This window comes from Melospiza melodia, chromosome 2 (assembly GCF_035770615.1).
Source record: "Melospiza melodia melodia isolate bMelMel2 chromosome 2, bMelMel2.pri, whole genome shotgun sequence".
NCBI classification, from domain to species: domain Eukaryota; kingdom Metazoa; phylum Chordata; class Aves; order Passeriformes; family Passerellidae; genus Melospiza; species Melospiza melodia.
In genome coordinates, this window is record NC_086195.1 from 139,002,132 (window position 1) to 139,011,445 (window position 9,314).

Sequence of the window (9,314 nt, forward strand, 5' to 3'; positions counted from 1 at the left end):
TGAACAGCCATTCCAATCTGCTTTAATCTGAACTAAAAGCACATCTGCCTGTTTTTAATACCAGAATGTCCAGGTTGGATGGGAAGCACCCAAGATATGTTTCCAGAGATGTACATCATCAAAATATGGTTGTGCAAATCCCCTAAAAACATCATTGTCAGAGAAATGATCCCATTGCAAAGCAGAATAACATTTTTAGGGATACTTCTCCATTGTTTCTTTTATCTTTCAATGTCTAATTTTGTTTATCAGCAGCCCTAAAGTTTATTCATAAAAGCAAATATCTTTTTCCATTTCATCAATCAGTGGAATCCTTCCCATTGTTTCTTTTATCTCCCAGTGCTGGTTTTATCTACCTGCAGACCCACAGCTTGTTTGGAAAGACAAATCCACTATTCCTCTCATCCTGACTACCATTTTCTTTCCTTTTTTTGTGCTATTACACGGAAAAATGTAAATGGGACCAGGAGCAAGCACTGCACAGGGTGCACAGAGCACATTCCCTGCCCTGCCTCTCCCTGCTCCAGGAGCCAGCAGTGCCAGGGTGCAGCTGAGGACAGCCAGATCCCTGAAAATCCTGCCTAATCAGGCACTTTGCTACTTGGCACAAGTGACTCCAGCAAGGGGAAGGTGATTTTGGAGCTGTTTCCTATCCAGGACTGCATTTCCCTGTGTTATCCTTGCATTCCCTGGGGAGAAAAGTGTAAGGTTCTGAGCTGGCTTCAGAGTTCGTCACACAGAGGCAAAATCTGGACCTTGGTCCCAGGGGTTTTGCAGAGATCCATGGAAATTCACGCTGTCCTGGTCATGGAAGCACAGTGACAATGAGAAACTGACACAGTGCAAACATAAGCAAGTAAATATTTAAGTCTGTGTGCCAAGATGATGATGATATGTGGATGTGAAAATGCACCTGCAAAAGGAATGAATCAAGGCGTTGATCCATGTTGATTCAATCCGTGTTGGAGAAGCAGCACTTTGGATCTGCCTTCTCCTACCACTAACAGTAAGAAAATAAATGTTTTTTTCCTTTTGCTGAGGCTGTGATTGTAATATCCTTATTGGGCTCTGGCTTGTTTCTGTCTTGGAAGAAGAATTCAATGGTCAGAAGAGCATTGTCAGGGCCCCTGCTTTTTCCAGCTATTCTGGTTTTGAAAGGAATGAATCAAGGTGTTGATTCATGTTGATTCAATCCGTGTTGGAGAGGCAGCACTTGGGATCTGCCTTCTCCGTGAGGTCTGCTGGGCATTTGTCCTGCCAGCTTAGGAATCTGTCAATGTGATTAAGGACTGACAAACTCTAAATGTGTTTTGCCCATCAAAAAGTTGTTTTTGATTTGAGTAATCCACAGCTGATTCCCATGATGCTCAGTTTCTAAGATGCAGGCTTACAAAAATCCCAAGAATTACTTCCATACGGTTGATCAGAGGCAGGGACAAATCTCACCCCTGAACATTTATCCCTCAGTGTCCCCTTGGAATTTGGTTCAACATGCTAATTCTGCAAAGAAAAAAAAATTAAACAAAATTCCTTTTCTTGGCCACCTTTGTGAGTTGCATTGATTTACTGGAACCAGCATCAGCAGCAGGACGTGGGGGACTGAGAAAGAGAGAAGGGACTGCTGACAAAAAATGGGCATTAAATCAGCTCCAAATGTTATATATATATATTCACTCAAATCATTATGTTCAAACCTCTCCTGCCTTTAAGAGTGAAGCAAAATAAATCACCCCTGGTGCCCACAAGAGCATGTAATCAAGGAATTAATTAGAACCAATGAGCATGCTGCTATCTTGCAGCCCAGCTTCCTACCTGCAATTTGCCCATATGGACAAGCACCATATTTGTAAGTGTGAATGCCATTCTGACACAGATTTATATATAAAAATGCAACACTCTTTTCAATGGAAATCATGCCCAAAAAAGCAGAATTATATGCTCTGTTAAAAGCTGAGCTGAAAGCACTACCTATAATCAGTGCTGCTAGGCACTGTTGTTGTCTGCTTTGGCTGTGGTTAGGCTTAATTTAAAAAATTTAACCCCCTGGGATGAATTTTTTTCTTCTTTTTCACATCACATATGGTTTAGACAGATCTATTAAAAATCCACCAAAAAAGAAGAAAAGAAACATGTCTTTCTACTACTAATAGTAAGAAAATAAAGTGTTTTTTTCCTTTCTCTGAGGCTGTGATTGTAATATCCTTATTGGGCTCTGGCTTGTTGCTGTCTTGGAAGAAGAAATTCAATGGTCAGAAGAGCACTGTCAGAGCTCCTGCTTTTTCCAACTGCTCTGGTTTGAAAGCAAAACCAGTGAGAAGTCAGAAACACAATTTATTAGGAAAAGGATAAAAAAAACCCCAAATACATCCAACAATACAGAAGAAAAACCACTGACAGAGTCGGAATACAACCTGACACCCTGCTAGTTAGGGTGGTGGTAGCAGTCCAGATGAAATGGTCTTGTCAAAGTGGTGATCCCACAGGAAAGCTCTGGTGGCTCTTGTCCTCTGGAAAGCAGTGGGTAAGGGCAGCTTGTTCTGTCCCAAAGCCCAGATTGTTTCCAGGTGGGGATGCTGAGCTCCTCCCCCTGGGCAGAGCATCTCACAATGGGCTGGTATCATTCTCTGGGTCATGCAGTGGGTCCATAAAACAGAAATGGCTCTTAGAGGGAGTTATCTCTGTGCCAAGGCATTGATGGGCCCATCAACAGGAGATAAGGAAAACAATGCCCCTCCTGGTTTCAGCAGCTCTTGAGGATGGGAATAGAATACATCTCTATATTGTAACCTAGGACACCAACCCTTTGAAAAATTATGCCCATATGTATGTTAGGGAACATTAGCTGGTTTCATTTTGCATGAAATGCAAATCCTGCTCAGGAGAGGGATCAGTATAGAAAACCTCCAAACCTCCATCTGCAGCAAGGTTGTGCTGGCAACCCACAGACTGGCCAGTTTTCTTGCCAAACACAACATTTCTTGGCAGATTTGCTTTCTCAGAGGCAGCCATGTATCTGCCCTTGCTGATGCATCAGAAGACAGCTCACTGTAGTGTACACACAGATCAGACAGCAACATGGGAAGTGCAAATTCTGGGCTTTCAGGAAGCAAAGCTCAATTCCAGAAACCTGCCAGCTTGACATTTGGAGGTAGGAGGGGGAGTTCAGGACAAAACAAACAAAAGCAAAAGCCCCCAAAACCTAAAACAAGAACCAAACCTGAAAACATTCAGAACCTCAAACCTAAATGTGATGTCCAGCTTTGGTTTGTTTCTTTTCCATTTGAACATAAAGAGAGTAATTTCTGTAAGAGTGAGCTGTACCCTTTTAAATGGGTACCGCAATTTTTTTGATGGAAATCCTCAGGCTGCCGGGACAGGGGTGTCTTTGGCTTGGATCTGCCTTTCTTCATGGGCCACATCCACTATCTGTGAGGCTCAGGTGAGGCTGTTTGGACAATACAGCTCCTCCATCCATGTATCTTGTCTTCCACTTAGGGCAAAGACTGAGGGGAGGCCTGAGATCCAAATGTGCCCATGAAAATCTGCCAGGAGAGACAAAGCAATGCCACAGCACAGGTGCTGTGTTCGCCTTCTTCAGCAGATGTGCTCACCTTCCTCTTTTTCTTTGCTACACTATGGTGAGAACTCATCCTCAATCAAACTCCTCTTATTCTGTATTTTTCAAATGGCAGAGAACAAGCTAGGAGCAAAACATCTTACAGCCACTGTCTGCATATGAAAGCTTGCACTTTGTGCTGCTGCTTTTTACCGTATTTCCCCTATTCCTATCCTCGATGCCATCAGTTCTTCTCTTCCTGTAGCCTGAGAAATCTTTGCAGTGACTTAGCCCTTCAAATCTGACCAAATCTGATTACAGCTTGTTTTCCTGCTGGGTAAACAGGATCACCCCTTGGAGGAGCATCATTAATAACCCCTTTCTACCCAGCTCGCTTCCCCTGAGGCACAACCTCCTGACATCCTTTCTTTAGGTAAATCCTTACAATGCTCACATTAATCCTCTGGTTCTCCAGCTTAATGGCTTTGCCTGTAGCACTCTAAGTGCTGCCTTACTGAAGTCCACTGTCTACATAGTCAATTATCTTATCAAAATAAACCTACTAAGATAGCCAGGCCTGAGATAGCCTTGGTAAACTCATTTTGCACTTGATCTCATTTCCCATTTACTGAGGTCAAGCTAGTTGGTTGCTTGGGGATCCCAGCTTACACAGCTCCCCAGCCTTAGTTTCTTAATGATGGCAATGACCTTTGCTACTGGTAGAAAGTCTCACCACTGGGCTGTGTTTTCACATGCCAGTTCCTGAACGGGGCAATTATGTTGCCCCTCATTTCCCTTTGCCACCACCCACACCCTTTTCAGCAAGGAGCGCAAGAAGCTCTCCTGCTTTGCTTCCTCCTGCAGCTTTTCTGGTTTGCTTCCTGCTGGCCACAGCCCAAGGTTCAGAGGGGTTCCTCAGAGCCAGCCCTGTTTCTGGCTGGACACAGCAATGCCAGTCCAAGCGTGGCCTCACAGGTTTCACTATCACAGCCAGAACAGCTCAGGCCACGCATGAGCAGCTGACATCAAAGCTGGCATGGCAGGGATACTCAGCAGAAGGAAATGAGAAGGCTCTGGGGACTGAGGACAGGATAAGCAACATTTCACTTTCCAAGTGCAAAGCAGGTGACTGAACAGCATAAACAGCGAGCACAGAGATCTCACACTCCTCTGCCTCTTGCAGCTCCCCAGCTACTCCAGAGCGAGCGGTGGCAGCGCTGACAGACTGGAAACCAACACATTTCCCACACCCAGCAAATGTCTGTGCTGACACAAAGCCTGGGCTCATGCTCTTGTCACATCCATGTCAAACAAGGAGCTGTCCTTGTTGCTGTGGGGCTGGGGGAGAGCACAGGGATGGGGCCTTTGATACAGGATGAAAGCACAAGTGTGATTTTCTCTCTGCTCCAAGCAGAAGTGAGTGCTCAGAGGCAGTGCAGAGCCTCTGTCATGGGAGAGGTTTGGATCACAGCAACTCTAAACCTACAAGAAGGGCAGCATCCTTATTCCTGTGCTTCTCTCTCTCTCTCGGAGTTATTTTCTTGACTTTCAACAACATGAGGTCTGACACCACATCAAATATGCTTAATTTTTTTTGCCCCAAACCAGATTCTCTTACACTGTCTGGCAGCTTTGTGCAGCCACATACCTGGCAGATCAGTGGCCATGTCCTCCTAAACCTCAAGTGCTGTCTCACTTTTAAGAGCAAGAGGTTTCACAGTGTCCTGGTTTGAAAAGGAAGTGAGTTGCTTGGGATGCTGTGGTCAAACCCATAGGTGCTCAGATTTGAATATTTGCACCTGAGGACACGGATACGCCTCTGAGACACAAGAGGTTTCAACTGTGTTTCCTGGGGAAGCCTGTGGTACAAGAGGGACTCCTCTCTTCTTGATGAACTGAGAATTGATTATCTGAAGGGTGGTGATGGACTGAGAGTTGGTGATCTGAGGGGTGGTAACTGAATTGAGAATTGAGAATCCAAGGTTTTGTCCTACTGTGATGTATTGGAAATTTGGTGGGGGAGAGGAGGGATGTTTTTGGAAGGTTTTCATTCTGAGTTCTGTGAGTGTTTCTTTTTACATAAAGTTGCAGGTTAATAAAATTTTTTTTTCCTTTATTCCTAAGTTGGAGCCTGCTTTGCTCTATTCCTGGTCACATCTCACAGCAGACTCCAGGGAAAATACATTTTCATGGGGGCACTGGCATTGCACCAGCGTCAAACCATGACACACAGTGAGCAGCTTCCTTTGCCTGGTGATTGCTGTCAGCAGCTTGCCTGCCCTTTCTGCTGGACCAGGCTGATCCTGGGAACACACCAGGGGACAGACCACAGCACCAGTGTCTTTGGTGACCCCCCTAAGGCCTTCATTGCCCTGTGAGTTTGGGTACGTGCACAGGGTGAGGGTTAAGCTGGAAGAGCGGATGCCACTGTCAATGTGATGCAATTCAGTGAAGTCATTGTTTTGATGCATGGAAAACTCTTCCTGTAAGGAGCAATCCTTACAGGAAGGCTTTTCCACGCATCAAAACAATGTCACCACTGAATTGCATCATACAAAGCATGTAAATGGAGAATGGAAACATAGGCAGATATTTTTAAGCCCTGTCAGACCAATGGATAAAATAGAGCATTCAGTGATGTTGCTCACATGTTCCTCTTCCGTCACAGACTAGCACTTCCCAATTCTCTGAAATTCAATTCATGAAGAAACAAATGCAGAAGTAACTTTTCAAATGTTGAGCTTTTTGGTGTTCCTAAGCCCTTTCTCATGAATTCTCATGCTCTTTTGTTCTTTTGGTACATGTTCAAAAGCAGGAGTCATTCCCAAGAACAGCAGTATTACAGAGGAAGCTGGTGAAGAAATAGCCACAAGAGAAAGACAAGAAAGAAGGTCCTGGTCACAACTCAGCATCAAAGAAATCCCTGTGGTGGAATATAACCACCCAGATAAGTAACTCAAAGCCACCACAGGGCTTTTCCTAACTTATCATACCCACAATTTCGCCTACTCTCAGTTTAAGTCATTCAAGCTGAGGAAATTCATCCTTCAGCCTGCTCCTGGTACTATACGCTCTCCCCAACAAGCTAATAGGAATTTCTGAGTATCATTCCCATCCTCCTGCTTTCCTAAATTTCAGCTACTGCCTCCAACTCTCCCTCCCTCAAGCTTAGCTCCTGTGCCTGTACACAACCCATGATTTCCTCAGACACCTTGAACACACTTGCAACTTGCTAGCAGAAGAAAGAGAAGCCCTTACTTATCAACCTTGCTCCTTTCTCATCCTTATTTGTACACTACTTCTATCCTTGCAAACCCAGGAGCCTCAGCAGAGCTTTGTCTGGGATTGGAGGGTTTTCTGTCCCAGAAGACTGCAGCTGTTCTTCATTTTCCTCACACCTGGGACATCTTTTCAACACTGTGGGCTGCAATCATGTTCCCCAGACTGTCTCTTTTCCCACAGCAAGGAGAAACCTGCTCTCAAAGCAGAAAGCACATCTAACACTTCCATCATCACTACTTGCACAATGCAGGAGGAGCATCACTGTTTCAAAACCCACAGCATGATGAAATCTTCACCCCTCCCATTGCTAAGCACCACATTCCATTAGGGTTTATGTTCATTGGCAATGCCAAGGGCCTCCAAGTTTAGCCTGCTGGTGCTGTAGGGTGAGTTGAGAGTGGTTGAAAGGCAGGATTGATGGGTGCCTCTGTTTGCAGGCATGACCCACTTCTGATGGGCTCCCCCTCCACCCTGGTACTCTCTGAAAGGACAGGGACTCAAGGCCAGCAGCTCCTGCAAAGAAAGAACCTGAAGGGACAACAACACAGACCCTCAGACACTGCCACCATGCAAGCGGGGGACACAGTGCCAGCACACAATCCAAAATGAAAATGTCACTTGATTCACAGCAAGGAGCAACCAGCCTGTCAGCCCTGGAGCTTCAGATCCACCACCGGGACCAGATACCAGCTCCATGAGAGCTTGACTGATGTTCCCAGGCTCAAAAGCAGGATCTGGAGTGCACTAGGGAGGCCCCTGTCCACACTCTCCCCTTTGCCAACATGTCATTTACGAACCTGATGAAGGGCAGCAAAGATGAATTTGCAGTTCCATTTTATAGATGTGGACAAGGGAAAGGTGATGACACTCCAGGAGATGTTCCCTGTGTCCCTGACCTTCCTGGCTGGCCCGAGCTGGCATTGCAGTGCCTCTCTCTGTGTAAGGCAATTACCCTGCTTATCTTCTGCCCTGCAGAATTATAGTTATTAAGCATCATGAGAAGAGCACTAGGTGCCACAAAGAGGAGAACACACAGATTTTCCACCATTTCCCTTTCGCCCTGGAGAGTGAGTTGGGACCACTCTTGGACAGTTTGTAGAAGACAAACCTGCAAAGAACCAGGCTGATATTTCTGCAATAACTCTGTTTTGTCAGCAGGAAACCAAAGGCCAGTATTCCCTGTAACCCAGCTGCCCAGAGGCACCTCTGGTCATGCAAGGGCATCCTGCAAGGGTCAGTGCTTCCCTTGCACAGGCAGGGAGGGTCAGGCACTGCTGCCCCACCTGGCTCACTGCAGAGATCCAGACCTCATGTGGCACTTGCTGCCTGGCTTGGAATGCCCCTGCTGCAGAGCATTGTTATTTACTGGCCACTGACAGGGCACTGAGAACTGGGGTAAGCCCAGAAATATTCCCCACTCAAAAACAAAAAGGAAAAAAAAAAAAAAAAAAAAAAAAGCCTGCTGTTGTTACAGAGAAAAGGTGCTATTAAAAGAAGGAGAGACTGGTAAGAGTTTGGCACTGGTCCAAAATGAACGTACTTTTAGGGCCCAAAAAGATTCTGTGGAAAGTGTGGGGAAGCAAAAAGAAAAAGAGGGGAGGTGAAAAATGAGAATTCCAGATGTGCCTTTGCAGTCCCATTTTGGGGACAGCTGTAGGATCTAGAACAGGAACACTGATGTGTTTAAGTGCACCATGCATTTTTAATGTTCAACTTTTTTCTAACTCCTGGCCTGAAGGGCTCTTGCAGTTCTGAGGAAATGTCCTACAGGGTCTCAACCAGTTTGTAGCTCCTGTGCTGCAGTGCTACCCTCCACAGCCCCCTCAAACAGGAGCCCTCAACCCGTAGCTCATCTAGAAAGGCACATTTTTTTAGTCAGAAAGAATTACCCTTTTTTTCCAGATGAATGCGACGGAAAATTCTAAGTCTAAATGAGTGCTAACCACAGTGTCCAACACACGGCAGGGGCAGCTCAGCAAGCTGCTCCAACATGGTGTTTTCCAGAAGGCATATCCTGGCCACTGGTGCACAGAAGCCTAAATTTTCATTAATAAAAGATTAAATTCCCCCCCAGAATGGTGCAACATGGTGAGTCTAATGCTTTGCAGTGCTCAGCATCAAAGGGCCATCTTTGCAAAGGGGGAGAATCGTGCCCAGCTCCCCACAGCACAGTCTGAACCAGGGCAACACTTCCCTGCAACATCTTGGAGATGGAGGTGCTCCCTGATGGACAATTATCCTCTTGTGGACATCCCATGGGACTCACACACAGAGATCCCTTTGGGATCAGTGCATCCCTTTGAGCTTGAAGACTGCTGCTCTCCCCAGTTTAGGTTTGCAGGCTCCTGCTGATGGTTCCTGCTGCTGGATCATCATCCTCCATCTGTCTGTGGGGAGCCTCAACACTTTTCTCTGACATCTCTTGGATGCCACTTAACTGCACTGCACATCATGTTTTCAGTTTTTAGGAAGCTGA